Source organism: Excalfactoria chinensis, chromosome 5 (assembly GCF_039878825.1).
Source record: "Excalfactoria chinensis isolate bCotChi1 chromosome 5, bCotChi1.hap2, whole genome shotgun sequence".
Lineage (NCBI taxonomy): Eukaryota > Metazoa > Chordata > Aves > Galliformes > Phasianidae > Excalfactoria > Excalfactoria chinensis.
In genome coordinates this window covers 57,178,561-57,195,136 of record NC_092829.1, presented here as the reverse complement: position 1 = coordinate 57,195,136, position 16,576 = coordinate 57,178,561, and the positions used below count along the sequence as shown (strand labels likewise).

General features: G+C 42.3%; 1 protein-coding gene across 2 annotated transcripts in view; it reads right to left on the bottom strand.

The window, feature by feature from the left end:
• Positions 1–14,992, bottom strand: part of LOC140253492 (leucine zipper protein 2-like) — a 151,924-nt gene extending 136,932 nt beyond the window's left edge. For both annotated transcript variants that reach the window (XM_072339119.1, XM_072339117.1), the window contains exon 1: positions 14,860–14,992. The gene's annotated coding sequence lies outside the window, so the exon portion shown is untranslated. The remainder of the gene's footprint in view (positions 1–14,859) is intronic.
• Between the last annotated feature and the right edge of the window lie 1,584 nt (positions 14,993–16,576).

The window sequence follows — 16,576 nt, the reverse complement described above, 5'->3', positions numbered from 1 at the left end:
ATACATTGAGATTATATGCAAATAAATTATTGCAATGGATGAGGGTTTAAATAATTAAGTCACACAAAAATTCCCTAAGGATTAAAGCAGGTAGAGGAATTATTCTATTCATTACTGCATGCCGCAACCTCTGAAGAAGTCTGGTAACACATTAGCAATACCATATGCTGACACTGCCCAACACCATCACAGCTTAACATGAGAAATTAAGAGCCTGCAAGTGGATAAGCACTTTTACTAAGGAAGAGAAGTTGATATTATGGTAGGATGTACTTAGTCCAGTATTGAGGACATGTCTTCCTTCTTACAAGTCAACTTCCTCAAGTCTCTATATTCTAATTGCAAGTGAGATGCGAGCCATCCTCCCAGGTTTTATTTCAGTTGACCCATATACTAAACTTCTTTTGAGTTAATTAGCATCCACTAACTTCCTTAGGAATGCAAGCAAGGCAACAACTTCTGCATTGGAACAAAACAGCATATTCCTTCTCCAAGCATAGTTTGCTCTTCAGTTCAGTTATGGTTTCTGTGACAGCTCCTTGGAATGAAAACTGGCAGCACTCTGGTAACACAGGCACACAGCACATCTCCAACCTTGTCAGGTTGCAGAATGAACTGAGTGGGTGACCAACATAGCACACAGTGTGGGCTGCAGCTTCCCAATCAGTTCTGTCAAAGCTAAATTGAAGCTCTGAGCTCAGAAACCAGAGATAGACTATATCTTTCCTTGCTGAAAATAATACCCAAAATAGCATCAATCAAATACAAGAGCTACTAAGCAGCTGTGATGAGACAGTTGAAATATTAAATACTATAGTCTTACAGCTGCTCTTGGGGGAAGAAACAGCAAAACACTCTCCCAGCCCCCGCCCAGTGCCCAGAAGGAAATCCAAGCCATCTTCTAGCTGTACACAAAGCTGCATTTATTTAAGTGAGTGAAATAGCATCTGCAGACTTCCCAGCAGCTCTCCTTCATAGCACATGCAAATATGCATCTCTCTGATTTTTGCAGAGAACAGCCTGCATTTTACTTATCAATTCCACGCTGATTAAAAGTAGCTCTTCAGATGTTCCAGTTAGCAGAACCTATGAGGGACAGGGAAGAGAACAGGCAGAAAAGGACAGGGAGGAAAAAAAACAAAGAGATGAGAAAATCCAAACAAGGAAAAAATAGGAAGGGAAGAAGTCCTGCCAAATATGAGGGTGCAACCAAAGACAGAACCACTTCCTAATCCTCCTCTGCTGCAACTGTTTAGTAATCATTAACACAACTTGCGTGAAACAAGAAAGCCATTAGAGAAAAAAAAAAAAAACAAAAAAAAAAACAGTTTTAAAGACAAGGGCAAGCTCTGTTCCTCTTATTCCAAGGAGGAGATCTATTACTGTGAGAGTCATCCTATATCAATGGTCGCAGAGGATATACTGTAAACTCCTACAGCCTTGCTTCAGTTAATATAGTCATAGTATAGTCATACCCAGAGGATAATACAATTTCTCACATACATGATTCATTTCCCATGGCATCCCTAGCCCTGCACCAGCTCTATCAAATCCAAATGACTGGCAGGAACATAGTCCTTTACATTGCAAAGGTCAGAAGTTTAAGCTTCAACTTTAAAAACAAGCTGTTCAGCATCAACAAGACAAAGTGCCAAGTTCCCATCACACCACCATCAAGCTCAGTTTCCCAACGTTAGGCACAGCTCTGATGTAGACAGACTTGCAACCTTCAGCCGTGCAATCTAGCTAACTCTCTGGTTCAAACACTAATTTTTAGAGCACCTATTTTGGCACAACCCCTGTTTTATCCACTACTGCTCTGCACTCTGGGAAAATTTATGACTGGTTCTGGCATCTCACCCTGGTTCTCTTTTGCAAGCGCTGCAACGGAACTCATTTAATTTCTTAGCACTCCGCTTTCTTTGGTCAATAAATTACTGCTGCCATCAAAGAGGCCTAGTCTTCTTCTCCATTGACCTTTTGTTGCTTATAAATTTCTTATTATTTACCATAACCTTTACTGCAACTTTCCTTTTGTCTTTCTCCTCTGCTTTCTGTATTTTTCTTCTCCTCTTGAGCCTGCAACATTTTCAGTCTTCTCTAGTTGCCCACTTATACTACCCATTTGACTTTGTTTTTAAATATGCCAGTTGGCATCCATAAATGCACGTCTCTATATGCTATAGATAGTACTTCCAAGTACCAGCCGAGCAAAGTGCTTAAAATCACGTTCATTTCTGATTTCTCCTTGAGTAACATATCTTACAGGTTGCTCAGGTTTATTTATAATTCCCTGAATGGATCCCTCATTTCTCAGGGGGAAATAACATAAGAAATAAATAAATGGCTTTCTCCCAGGATAAAATAATAACTTATTATATAAATGCATTGCTTCCAATCATTCTCTGTTCTACAGAACATTCTAATTCAAATGTCCCCCTCCCTCTTGGTATCCACTCTCAGCATTTCATTAAAGCCCACCCTAGCAGAAAACCTTCCAGCTTGATAGGCAGGATGGACATGAGGAGCCCAAGAACACTTCACAAAAGCTCACAGGAAAGCTGCTGAGTAGTCTCTATAACAAAAACTTCCACCAATTTGATTGCTTCCAGAACAGATCCCACAGCATCATTCTTTCTACGCACTAAGTTGGAATGAAGAGTCAATATGAAGGTAGCCAACTTGATTGGCTCGTCAAGGAAAAACCTTCCTTACTCATCAGCCATCTGCCATTTCCTACTCAACTGGCAACATATCAGAAAATCAAGCAGTCAAGAGCAAGCCTTTTATACCAGATGATCATGAGCATTTTGCAAATTAAACAAAGATTTTGGAAGAGTATTGCAGCCTTTATTCCCACATTCTTCTGTGTCTGCAAAACTCTGGAGGTGAAAGAAAAGCACAAAAGCTCATCTACTCATCCCTAGGAATAATGGATAGAGGGGCCATGTCGGGTTCTTGGTATAACTGCTATTGGCATGCTTATGTCATTAGAATGTTTAAAAACAGTCTGTTCAAACTGACATGGGTTCATTACCAAACTTAACTGAACAGCAATTAAACTTGTATTTCAACACTCATTTTCTTGAAGTCCTTTCAAGTTACAGATAGCAAAAGCTTCCAAGGAAAGCTAGAAAATAATCCAGAAATAGGAGATGATAACTACCTGGGATTAAGAGAGCAGGTGCCCTGATAGTAAAGTAATAAATTTAGGTGAAGGATTGATTCCTGCCCTGACCTCAAGAAATCGATTGCAATCTCCTTGGCTCAGATACCTGTTCTTCTCCTCTCGTTACCCTTTAAGGGAACAGAGACAGGTTTAGTACACAAAATCTTCAGGAGAGAAAATACTGAGGTATTTTTTGCAATTAACTCTGCTCTAAAAACAGCTAAATATTAACACAGTACATATAGCTTTTTTTTTTTCCCCCCATCTCTTAATATCAGTAATCAAAAAAATGTCATTTGATACATCTTTAAAAATTATAAATGAATAAGTTTTATCCAGCTAAACAGGATTCTAATCCACACACATTCAGAAGTAAGAAAAAGAACTATTTGCCCCCTTCCTCAAACAAGCAATGCCTATGAATAAAACTCTAATTAGCTGCACAAACCCCCTCACTGCATGAATAGCCTTAGCAGGTAGTTAACCTTGGCACTTTATTATACCTTGGTCCTACTTGCAAAGACTCAACAGTTGTGATGGGTGGGTTGTGTTCCTTCAGATAGAGGCATAGCTTTGTTGTTCACTTCTTTGAGGAAGACTAATGGTGATGTTCACCATGGGGGAGTCAGAAATAAAGAAAGCTGGAAACTTTATTGCTGCAGCTGAAGCTCTTTTTGGCTTGGATTTAACCAAACAAGACTGAACCAAGGAAAGGGCAGGGCAGCAATCAATTCTGATATAAAAGAAAGTCCAAGAGCCATTGCTCAAGTAGACATCCTATAATTACTCTAGCTTCATTCATAAAAACCAAGATTAACATGAGCTACAACGTTGGAGTAAATATAAGGTGACTTAAGCAAGTGTGTAAGACTTCTTAACTTTGTAATTATCTTTTAAGATGTAAGAAGACTAAATTTGACATTCTGCAAAAGCATCTTTAGGCACAATGCCACAACTAAATATATGAAAGTTAAACAAAGATTCACGGAATAAATTTACCTACACAATTTGTACATATTAGGTACAGCATCCCCACATTTGCTTACAAATTCCCCTCAGTAAAATAAAACATGCAGCTTTCCTTACTGTGTTGAAATTTTGAATGATGTCTTTCAGTACAGCACACCCCTGCAAGATATCTTAGCATTCAACAGACAAGTCATAAAACAAGTAGATTCCAGAAGTTAATCTATTAGCTTGCTACCCTGTTATCAGTGCCTTGGAACTTGCAGCTTTACTTCCACAATCTCAGCCATGTGTCAGCAGAAGATTTTGCTATCTCCCAGTGCAGATGAGATTCGAAGCAGAAATCACCACCATGATGATGTCTCAGAGTGTTTGGCAGTTGAAACAGGATGTCTACTTCATTATTATTATTATTATTACTTTGCAGGACTGGAAGTTGTGCTTTGCTTTGTAATTGAAACTAGAATCTGAAGTAAAAAAGAATCATAGAATCATCATAGAATGGCCTGGATTGAAAAAGACCACAATGATCATCCAGTTTCAACCCCTCTGCTGTGGGCAGGGTCGTCAACTACCAGACCAGGCTGCCCAGAACCACATCCAGTCTGGCCTTCAATGCCTGTAGGGATGGGACATCCACAGCCTCCTTGGGCAACCTGTTCCAGTGCGTCACCACCCTCAGAGTGAAAAACTTCCTTCTAATATCTAACCTAAACCTCCCGTCTCACTTTAAAACCATTCCTCCTTGGAGCCTTCTCTTTTCCAGACTAAACAAGCCCAGTTCCCTCAACCTTTCCTCATAGGAGAGGTGCTCCAGCTCTCTGATCATCTCAGTGGCCTCCACTGGATCCACACCAAGAGCTCTGCATCCTTCATGTACTGGGGGCCCCAGCCGTGGATGCAGTACTGCAGATGGGGCCTCACAAGAGCTGAGCAGATGGGGACAATCACCTAGAAGCTGGTGACATTTCTTAAGCTGCTCCTTGTGTCCACATAAAAACTTTCAGCTGAGGTAGAAAATATTGGCTTCTAAAGATTAAACCAAAAAACCTGCAATCCCCTTTCTTATTCTGCTTAGCAGCTGTGCAATTCTGTTATTAGTACAGGAAGGAGAAAAGGGCATGAGAAGTATTACCCTCACAACTGCAAGGTGTTGATCCAAATAGAAATCGTGTCTGATGGGAATAAGGGAGAAAGCAAAGGTGAGATTCAGCCAGCACCGAAAAGGGAAGAAGGAGGAAGATACGTTCTGCAAATCACTTGTGGATTTCAAATATATGAGCTGACAAATAAAGGACAGGACCAAGCACCACAGTTCTAGTTCTGTTTTCCCCATTCTCAACCAGAACACTCCGAGACTCACATCAACACAATGCAGTGAAACGTTAGCAGCTCATTAGCAGCTGAAAGCTTTAGAACCGCATCTGTTAACTTCGTTGTCGTTTAGGGGACAGAAGCATTCCTCGCTGCACAGTAATCAGAGGGACCCCCATAGTGATGAAACGAATCCATTGACTGTGAGAAAACCATAGAATAGGGTCATCAAGGTTGGAAAAGATAATCTAGTCCAACAGTCAACCCATCGCCCCGTGCTTTAAACCTGCCCCACAGACAGCGACAGCAGGGAGGGTACATAATTCAGAGCAGCTCCGTTGCTACAGACGAGCTTTAAAAGCCCTTAAAAACTAGAGTGCATTATGTTGTTTATACCCTGCTTTTTCCTTTCAAAAGCGGCTCAGCCATTCACTACCAAATATGCTAAGGCTCCTCAGTCTTGCGTGAATATGCATAATAATACACATCCTTAAACTGGAAAACGTTATTTGTAGATACAAGAAGTTCAAATCACGCAGGCTGAACCTTTTGTTATCATCATTATCCAGAAAGTACTCGAAAATTCTGCAAGTTAAAAGCACCAAAAGGAAGTTTTATGATCTGCAATGGTACAACCTATATATTTATATATATATTATAACAAACCAGTAACACTGCAGGAAGACATTTGACTTCCAATAGTCTGAAACTCTTCTTGAAAGTTCACTATATGCTTTAAAATATGCACCTAAGCCAGTCTGGCTGAATAGCTTTTGAACCAAAGGTGCATGTAGTTCATAATCTGGAATCTCCATGCTTTATAAGAAGCATATTTCTATTACAGGACAAGAGGGTTGTGTGTTTTTTCTTCTGTTTTGTATAGAGTGCCATTAAATGGAATTCAAGCAACCCAACATTGTAAATGAACATAAAAACCACACTTTAAGCATATTAACTATTACTAGTGAATGAAGTGCAAACTAAGCAATAATTCACCATCTTGACACAGTGTCGTTTCAGAAGCACTTATTACACAGGGGTTGAGAATGCTTAAAAAAAAGACTTAAATGTGCCATTCACATTAAACCTTGAGATTTAAGTACTTGCGTAAATGCATTTGCACATTATCTCTCATTCTGTATTAGAGCACTTGTGATCAGTTCTGATATTTGCCATAGCATTCCAATATCACTACCTGTGAATTATCTGATGCTTTCCCTGAAATCCTCTGTGAGATCAATATTTACTTGAATTGAAAGCAAATGGGAGAGTTTGAGACCATACTGCATATTGACATGCATAAGTCCTTGAGTTTAGATAAACAGATTCCAATGCGGAATTAAACTTCTGAATTTTCACTGGCTGTTTTCAGAAATAGCCAGCCTCCAAAGGACATACAACAGCAGTATCATGTTTAAAGTACAAGACATCATTTTATTTGGAGAACAATATATACATATACACACACACATATATATAGGATGTACAAGACACTTAACGCAGCAAAATTATGCCATACTGTTCTGCCTTTTACAATTACATCTGTGCAGATCTCCCATTTTAAATATCATAATGTTTAAGTTCTACTCCTGAATGTTCAGACACTAGTAGCTAGCAATGTGTTTTCCAGCTCTGAAGGCTCTCGAAAACACACTGCAAGAGCTGAAATAATTGTAGTCTCATCCTCCTCTGAACTACAGCACATGGTACATTGGATTTTGATGTATATAGAAACAGAGGCACAAGTGAAAACTGGGGAAAAAAGAAGAGTAAGAAAACTTTGTATTCCTTCAACTCCTATTATGTTCTTTGCAAGCACTCTGGGAGGTGCTCAGAATTATAGAGATAGAAATATCTGATTCATGTGATTTCATTCAGCAACATCGATAGCATTCAGAACTAAAGCATAACTACATCAGAACATCTAATACAGACTCAAAAAACACAGTAAGTACCATCAGAGCCTATGGCCTATTCTTTCCTCTTTCCTTTGTGAAAGCATTCACTTTATTACAAAATAAATAAATAACCAAATACTATACATGTTTGTTTTTTTCCAGCAGGCTTACATTAGAGGTACTTGAAAAACAGAGCAGCAGAAGACAATAAAGGCCTCTTAAGGTCACGCTGTTCTACAAGCAGAACACTGTTTGCAGTGATTTTTTCCCCCCATAAAGAAAAAGCTTGTAGAAAAATAAAATATTGGATTCGGTAGATTTTTTTTTTTTTTTTGCACCAACTATCATATACTGCCATGCAACAGAATGAGGTAAAGCAGCTGGACTAACATCAAAAGCAGTTTGTATACAAGCAAGCTGATGGATAACGCAGCACTTAGAGATGCAGATATTTCAGACGGTTTGATCATAAAGATTTTCTTTCCTGTCATTAGAATACAAAACATTCATTTCACTTCTACCCAATGAAGAAGTTCTCTGGATTGATTTGATGCACGTCACAATCTCATGTATGTTAGAATTTGACAATCAGGGCACTTCCAAGTACTTTTAGTTGCTGAACAGAAAGATTTGTCTCTTGTCTTGCTGAAACAATTAACAGTTGGTGTCCAAATTACTAGCTTGCTGTCAGTTGCTGTCCTGTGCATTATGAAACGTACACTCTCAAATCCCAGGGATTTCCAGCTTGCCCAAGTAGCATAAAACGATCCCAGTTTGGATCCCTGTTGCTCAAGCAATGCTGTTTTCACATATCCCTTCAACATGCCCGTTCTTAATAAAGACAAATAAAATACAGCTCAGAAAGAACTTATAAAGATCCGTAGGGTCATAGTTCAAGATCTGTGATATTTCAGGATGAGATGCTCTTCAGCATGTACTGTGAAGCTGCAGTTGGCTTTCACCCTGCCCCAGCATTTCTTTCACCTACTATCTCCACTATCCTAAATACAGCAGCTGTCCTCAGTTGCTACTCCTTCAGACTAGGAACAATCCTGGTCATTGCCATCCATCTACTATGACTCCACTGATAACGTTAACTTTCTCCTAGGCTTTGTGGATGATCAAATATATGGCCTTTCTATGTTGTGCATTTTCTTCTGGACTCAAGATCTCTCTGTTCTTCTAGCCCTGACAAGTACCACAGAACACGATCTTCAGTACTCGTTATATCACTCTCTTCTATGAAATACCAACTCTACTAACTGCAGTGGGGGGAGAAGCAACAGATCAAACATCCTGCAGAGGTCTGCAACAAAAGAGATGTCTGTTAAGGAGATCGCATTCCTGCCAGACACCCACTGGTTAACTCCTTCCCTTCCAGAAATAATTCAATCAGCAAGAAAAACCATAACACATGCAAAATTCCATTTAACACCACTCTGAGTCACATATTAAGAAGGTAAAATACCACAAAAATCCCTCAATCATTTTTTATGTAGAGATTCCATCAGTGAGTCCTGACACGGCTCCCTTTAAAGCAGGCAGCAGCAGCGCTGCTATGAACTAAATGTGCTATGTATTAAAAACCCACAGGAAAAGAAACAAGAGTGAACTCTGCTCTTGCTTGTGACTTCAGGGGATTGCAGAAGCATTGCTGCCTGCCAAACATGCAACAACAGGCAAGCAGTGTTTTCAGAGATAAGAACCTGAAGATATGTGCAGAAGCTGTAAACTGCAGATTGTGCTTATCTTTGTATGCAAGTTAACAGTCAACAAATGTCATTTAAGTGCCAAAATAAGATGCAATGGTGTTTCAAAGGCATCTAGAGCTACTTTCTTAGCTGGCACTGGAACAGCAGGTCTCCTTGATCTCAAAGCTGTCCAACTGATAAGAGAAGAACCAAAGGATTTGTTGCTGTGTTGCATTTTCTTTTTGTAGGCTATTCTAGGAAGACTTCTGAACATGATTATCTTCACAAAGGATTTTTTCTTACTGCATTTTATCTCATAAAATAGCTGTTCTGATGCTTAATTATAAGGTTCTAGAATGAGTAGATTCCTCATTTCCTGGTTAAAAATGCAAAGGTTTGCATCCCTATTTTGGCTCTATACACGGAGAGTTTGAAAACTACAAATAGAATCAGAAGCCTCACTCACCACACTTGATATATTGCAGAATCCATACCAGTAGAACAACAACCAGTAAACTTAAGGCAAAACTGAGGTGGACAGACACTTCCTTATGAGTAGTTTCAAGTTATCATTAAGCACCAAGGAAAAGTGTAGCTCAGTATTTCAGTTCATTTTAATGCATTGCATAAGCACTTTCATCACTTGAATGGAGATAATTTTTAATGTGTTTTAGTGAAGTTCATGGTTTAACTAACAAGACCTAAACCAAAGTACTGCAGAACACACACATGACATCAGGACTGTAAATGATTTTTACCAATCCAGTACGTAGGTAAGAATTTGAGCACTGGAACAGGCTGCCCAGGGAGGTGGTGGAGTCTCCTTCTCTGGAGCTATTCAAGACCCGCCTGGACGCCTACCTGTGTGACGTGGTGTAGGGAGCCTGCTTTGGCAGGGGGGTTGGACTCGATGATCTCTAGAGGTCCCTTCCAACCCCTATAATTCTGTGATTCTGTGATTCTGTTAATTTGGATATAAATTAAGGTATGTATCAAGGAATTTAGGATTTAAGCAAAGGAAAAGAAGGCACTTTGGATATACAACCAACATTCAATCCAGCACTTCCACTTTGCATTGAGGAAGCAGAAAATAACCCTAAAAAACACACTGCACTTGGCTGCTAAGTGACTTCATTACCTATGGTAATACTAACATGTTTTCTCACAGGAGCCCTTGAGAAAAGGTAGATGTTTTTCCTAGTAGCAATAGTAGTAACCACAAAGTCCTTCAGATACAAGGACTTTGCCCCACCCCAGTGCACTAATAATCCATTCTTTCCCCTCATCTACCCTGAATACTGTGAATATTTTGGCGCTTCACTTGAGAGGCAACAGAGTTTTTAAGGTATAAAGCTTCATCGTTAGCCAGATCTCCCCCAATCAGGAGCCTGATAAGCAGACAAAAAGGGGCTCACTGCCACAACAGACTATGTTTTGGTTATAAAAAACCACAGAGCTTTATTCCCTACAGTAAGGCCGTTGACTTCAAAACACTTGACGCGAAACTGTTCAGCAGTAGCCCTAGGTCTATTACGAACACCACCACTTCCCACCCACAACCTCTGAGCTGGGAGAGGAGCTCACTTCAAGCTCTTCATCAGCATTTAACAGTTAAATAATGCCCACTGAGCTTTTGTTCCTTTGTAATTTGAACGCCCAGTGAACATAAGTCATTCTGACACAAAAGAAAAACATAGGGCTCATACACTTCAATATTCACACTAAAACTGGCTTGCATGATACAAAGGAGATTCATGCAGTAAAGCTGGTAATTTCTTTGCCGAGGCCTAAATATAGAGGTAGTCAAAAAGAGCCACATACTAGCTGATCATTGGCTCTACACACAGCTGTTAATAATTATTTTTCAATAACCACTTCTGAAACTACATGTTTAGCACTTCATAGAGGATATTAACAGCAACTAAGATAAGAACAAAAAAAAAAAATCTTCAGAAGGAAAAACAGATATACTTTTTCCCTCTTGGATAAATGAAACAACAACATGTGGTGAGTAATTTAGTCCTTGAATTGGCCATTCATGTCTATTGCTCAGTGGCTTCTCAGGTATCAAAATAAGCATAGCGTCTAAATATTAATCTTTGTGTCCCTCAAGAACTTATATATATATTCCTTCTGATGATATTGATTTTTATATGTGATATCTTCTGTGTTTAAAACAAACAAACCCCTCAGTATTCCAAAATTTTTGTAGAAATATCACTTTCATTATTCCAGTCCCTATTAAGCTTATAAATCAGAAGGAAAAGGCTAAAATACCAGCTATGATCTCAGGTAGAAATCAGAGGGCATTCATTCTCTTGAAGAAGCCTGACACAGTCATACAGAACACAGACTGAAGATGGGGGTTATATACTCAACTAGTGAAAAATTACATTCCCACAAATGAGAATCTTGCTGACTTAAAGGTGTAGACTTTAAGACCCTAGAAGTCCGCAGCTGGGCCAATTACCGAAATAACACCAAGAGGGTGAGTGGTAAAATGGCGATTTCTTAAAGCAAACACACACTTATATAACCTACGCCCTTCGTGTACGCCTCTCTTGTACGCGTCATCGATCCTTCCAGAAATTAGGGAGGGCCTGTCGCGTGACAGCCCGATATCCCCGTATTTCGCCTAATACAACATCTCCCCCTCCCCATGCTAAGAGAACTTAACCCGTTACAATACGCAACACTACAGATTCCTAACAAACCCTTAACTAAACCTTAACAAACTCTCTATAATATAATTAGTAGCATAAGGCACAACCATGTTATGAAAACACCACCACAACTGTGTGGAGCAAGTGACTGAATAGTCCTCTTGTTGTCAGGAACCTTTCGAGAAGCAATTCTCGTCCGCGATGTTTTCCATCCCTCTTCATTCTTCTTACGCCTGATGCATCTTCTCTGTATGGTGAACATCCCTCAAAGTCTTTCTGTCCATATCCTCGATAGCGTCCATCAGCTCATCAGCACACAGCAACATGCACCTTCATTGCATTAATGCGTACTTGATATGTAGTGACTAGGTAACTAGAATCTCAACAGCAATAACCCACCATTGGCAGGGAGACAAGCAAGGCTCCCAGGTGACATCCATTTGCCAGATCTGCAGCGATCCCAGGCCAATGACAGGTGTGCTGGTAACTTTATCTGCTGTTGCATTACCTGTGGCAAAAAGGCTTGGCACCCCAGAGTGATCACACACACGTAAGGGTGCAACAGGAGCTGTGCGGAAGACCAAGGCCTCTTCCAGAGTTCCAGCAGCCTCTGTACTTGAGAGATCCTCCTGGCCCATCCGGGCCAACTGCTTGATTGCAAAGATGGAATCTGCAACAATGTTAGAGGGTATCATTCGCCAGAGGTGCACTGCAGCTGTTACAGCCATCACCTCAAGCATCTGCACGCTGACCTTTCTGTTTGTGAAGACAGCAGCCTGCCAACTACTGTTGGAATCCTGCCAAACCATCGCCCTGAGACTAAGAGTCTCATGCTGCACAAGCGATCCTTCCATGCAGCTCTGTACGATCTTTTGCCAAACTGCAGCCCTTCCGTTAGACCGATTTTTGAGTTCTTCTGCATCGGATCCATTTAGCTGACCATACAAGGGTTTCCTCAATCCTGAAGGCATTCCCAAAGCACTCCGAACCCACTGGAGGGTTCCTACCATATTCTGCACATCCCATAGTGTCTTTACATGTGGTTGAATATCAAGACCCACCAGCTGCATTATCTCAGGACTAAACTTATATCCCAAGCACTCTGCTCCAATCCTCCCCTGCATGCCTATACCATGCACAGGGTGAAAGGAATCATCCTGCTCAGCTGCCAACACTCTCCCAAGCTCTGTCATCCACCCTTCTTTCCAGAGTGTGTATTGCACCCACTTGAGAATCACGCATGCGAGGCTTTCAGTGTCATGAGAGAGCACAGGGCCATGCACCGTTAAAGTTTCCGCTGTGTTTAAAGCTAGAGGCAAACGAAACTCTCGGCAGCAGCCAGCAGCCCGATGCCGGAAGGCGGAGCGGCTCCGCGCCGGCGAATCGAGCCCCGGTCCCCTGCATGACAGGCAGGCAGCAGGAGCCACAGCGAGCGAACAACTTGCAGCTGCGGGCCCTGTCGGTCCCCTTTGGACCTGGCTACTCCCCCCCCCGGGATAGCACCACGTTTGCGCTCCCCCCGGGTCTGGAACACGCCTACTTCTCCAACCACTTGAATTAACCGCGCGCCCGCACTCCCCGCCCCCCAATGACAAAGGAGAGGGGTCGAGAGGGGATGCGGTCGCAAAACTCTCACTAGTCAGTGGGGTGCTTTTCTGATGGTCTAACACATACTTAATAATTTGCCCTGGGGTGGTCAAAGTCCCAGGCGCCGCTCTAATTATCTGTTGAATCTCCGGAAGCGATCTCTGCTTGAGGCAATCTATCACGACCAAGGACTGAACGTCCTCGGGCAGGTCAGACCCCTCAACAGCACGAAGCAAACGATTTGCAAAATCAGAGAATGACTCAGAGGGCTCCTGTTTGATGTCAGTCCATGGGAGCACAGGCTCTGCGACCTTAGCCACTGTCCGCAGGGCTGTGAGGGCTGCAGTTGTAAGCGCAGCCAGCTCCCCTGCTCTAAGCGTCCTTGCCTGGCCATCAGGAGATCCCACCATACCATCTGCTAAACCCAGAAGGCGAGGGAGAGTGGTCCGGGTGACTCTAGCCCCTCGGCCCTCACCTTCACGTTCATTGGCTGGGTGGTCAGCATTGCGATTCGCCTCTGCCACCACAACCTGAAGCAATCTATTCCATTCATCATACCACAGAGTATACTGCACGGGTTCAAGAATGACCCGCATCAGGTTGGTCACATCATACGGTAAACGACTTGAGGCCATAAGAGCCTCAGCAGCCGACATAGTCACCGGAGAACGCAGACCCTTGTTCTTAACTAATTCAGCAAGGCGAGTAATCGCCTTGGTATCCAGAGGGGTCCACGCTGAACCCTCCTGCTTTACAACTATCGGAAGGGCAAACGTTGTTGTTGCCGGGTCGGCTGCCTGGAGATCTTCTGTCGCCCGAGCCCAATCAGTGAGTGTGGGCAGGCTCACGAGGGGGGGTGCTGTGGGGCCACATCCCCCCTGGGCGGGCTCTTGGGCTGCCCGCTTCAGATCACCACACCCACAGCCACGCTCACTATCTTGTGGGGCGGAGTGATCCGCCCCCTTTTGGGAGGGAACACTTTGGCAGGCAGAATCTGACGGTGGGGAGGTACCGCCCACCCGCTGCCCGCTGTTATCAGCTCCATTACTGACATCACCACATTCCTCAGGGGGCCGCCCTCCCCCTTCGTCCCTAAAAGGTTTCAAGGAAGGATATAGGTTCCGAGCAGGATAAGGAGGTGGGGGCTGGGTGTCGTCCTGGTCAGAGCGGTCTTGCGCAACTTCCTTCTGGATTGTTCTCGAAGGTGAAGCATTGGGTGGAGACGAGGAGGTCGGCGCCATCTTGGCCCCTTCCGAACCTGCAGAAGAGACAAGATTCCCCCCCGCCTCCAACCCCAATAGCTCCCTAGCACGCTGGATTGCGAGTTTCTCCTCCCGAGCCGCTTTCAACGCCTCTAAGATAAATCCCCAGACCTTGAATTCTGACACCCTACGGATGGCTAGCGTTTGCTGAGATAACGCGGTCGTAATTCTATCCCAGTTGTCAGGGTTATATAAATCAGAGGGGGATACTAATAGTCCTTCTTTCTCCAGCAGCAAGAGGACTGCTGTAACCTCCTTCTTAGAAGGAGTTTGTTTTCCACAGTGAAGTTTACAGGCATGAAGAATTACCTTAATAACGGCTTCCATGTCGCCCCGGCCCACGTCTCCGGCCGCCCCCGGGCGCTTCCCAGACAGATCCTGGGGATTCTGAGCGCTCTCTGTCTCTCCCCCGACGAAGAATCTTGGCCACGATCTCTCCGTCCCGGGCTTCTACCACCCGCGGCAAAGGGAAATGAACCGCCGCCCGTGGTAGGATCCTTGCCGTTATGCTAACAGCTGCCCCCGTCTCTTCTAGGTTTTCTAAGTTTCCTTATCAGTCTACACTGTTATAAATCGCAGCTTATCACGTCGGTGGGTCACCATTTGTAGACTTTAAGACCCTAGAAGTCCGCAGCTGGGCCAATTACCGAAATAACACCAAGAGGGTGAGTGGTAAAATGGCGATTTCTTAAAGCAAACACACACTTATATAACCTACGCCCTTCGTGTACGCCTCTCTTGTACGCGTCATCGATCCTTCCAGAAATTAGGGAGGGCCTGTCGCGTGACAGCCCGATATCCCCGTATTTCGCCTAATACAACATAAAGGCCAGCTCCACTTCAGATCTTTCTGTGGAAAAGATCTGTTTGTGAAAACAGAATTATGTGCAATGTTTCTGCACAGGTAAGGCAAGCATGGTAGAACTTGAAACACTACATGACTTATCTTCTGTGTGGATGCCTCAGTGGTGACATTAAGGCTTCATCAACAGTCAGGAAAAGCATCCTTTGGAAGGCCCTCCATGCAAAAACTGATCCTAAGCCTCACAAAAAAAAGCACATTGCTTTATTTATTGCTACAAGAGGTAGATAGATGTACTTGAAGCCAAAGCAAAGCAGTGCACTTCACCAGAAACAGAGAACATTGCAATCCATTATGATATTCTTCCACCACACTATGACATTGATCTACATAAAATTGTTAGATGTAGAGCTGATTTTCATAAAATTAGAATGATATTTAATGAACATGCTTCATGTACTACACAGGAAAGCAGAATATATATTAAAATAACACAGAAAATGAGGGTTTAAATAATTTGTTTCAAAACATCCACTTGTTTAACTATATATATATGCATATATATATACACACAGTTGAGCTTGCACTATATCTTTTTAGCCTCTATTAAAGCAGCAGTTCCACTTTTGATATGAGTTCCCATTCTACGTCAACAGTGATTATTTTCACCACTACTAACAGATTTAAGTTTTTGATGAAGTATCAGTGAGTGATAAACAACAGATTATGAATGTCTTAAAGCTCTTCCTTCTTATATGAGCATGCATACACACTAGAGTAATGGAGTTGTACCCAGAAAGCCTGAAACACTTTAGATTTAATAGCATTTCCAGACTTCACACTCAACTATTTTCTGTCATGGAAAAATAAATGATATTGGATGCTCGGTAAAAATGGCACTCTCAGAGAGAAACAACTGTGGGATGGATACAGCTGGAGAGCACCACTAAGCAGTCCACATGGATATCAGCACATAATGCAGTTACAGCTCTGACTGTGCTGCATATCTAACTACCTGGATAAATCAATGACAGTTGCACTGAAGTACAAAATCAGCTGTTAGATAATTGCATGAGGTGTAACATAACTAGCAACTCATCGCCAGAAGAAGAGAAAATAGCACACATGAGCAGTTCGATCCCCCAAAAAAATGATGCACCTATCCAGATACATACACACTGATGCTTATTCTGTCTGCATAGATTTGCCAAAACCTTATTTGCT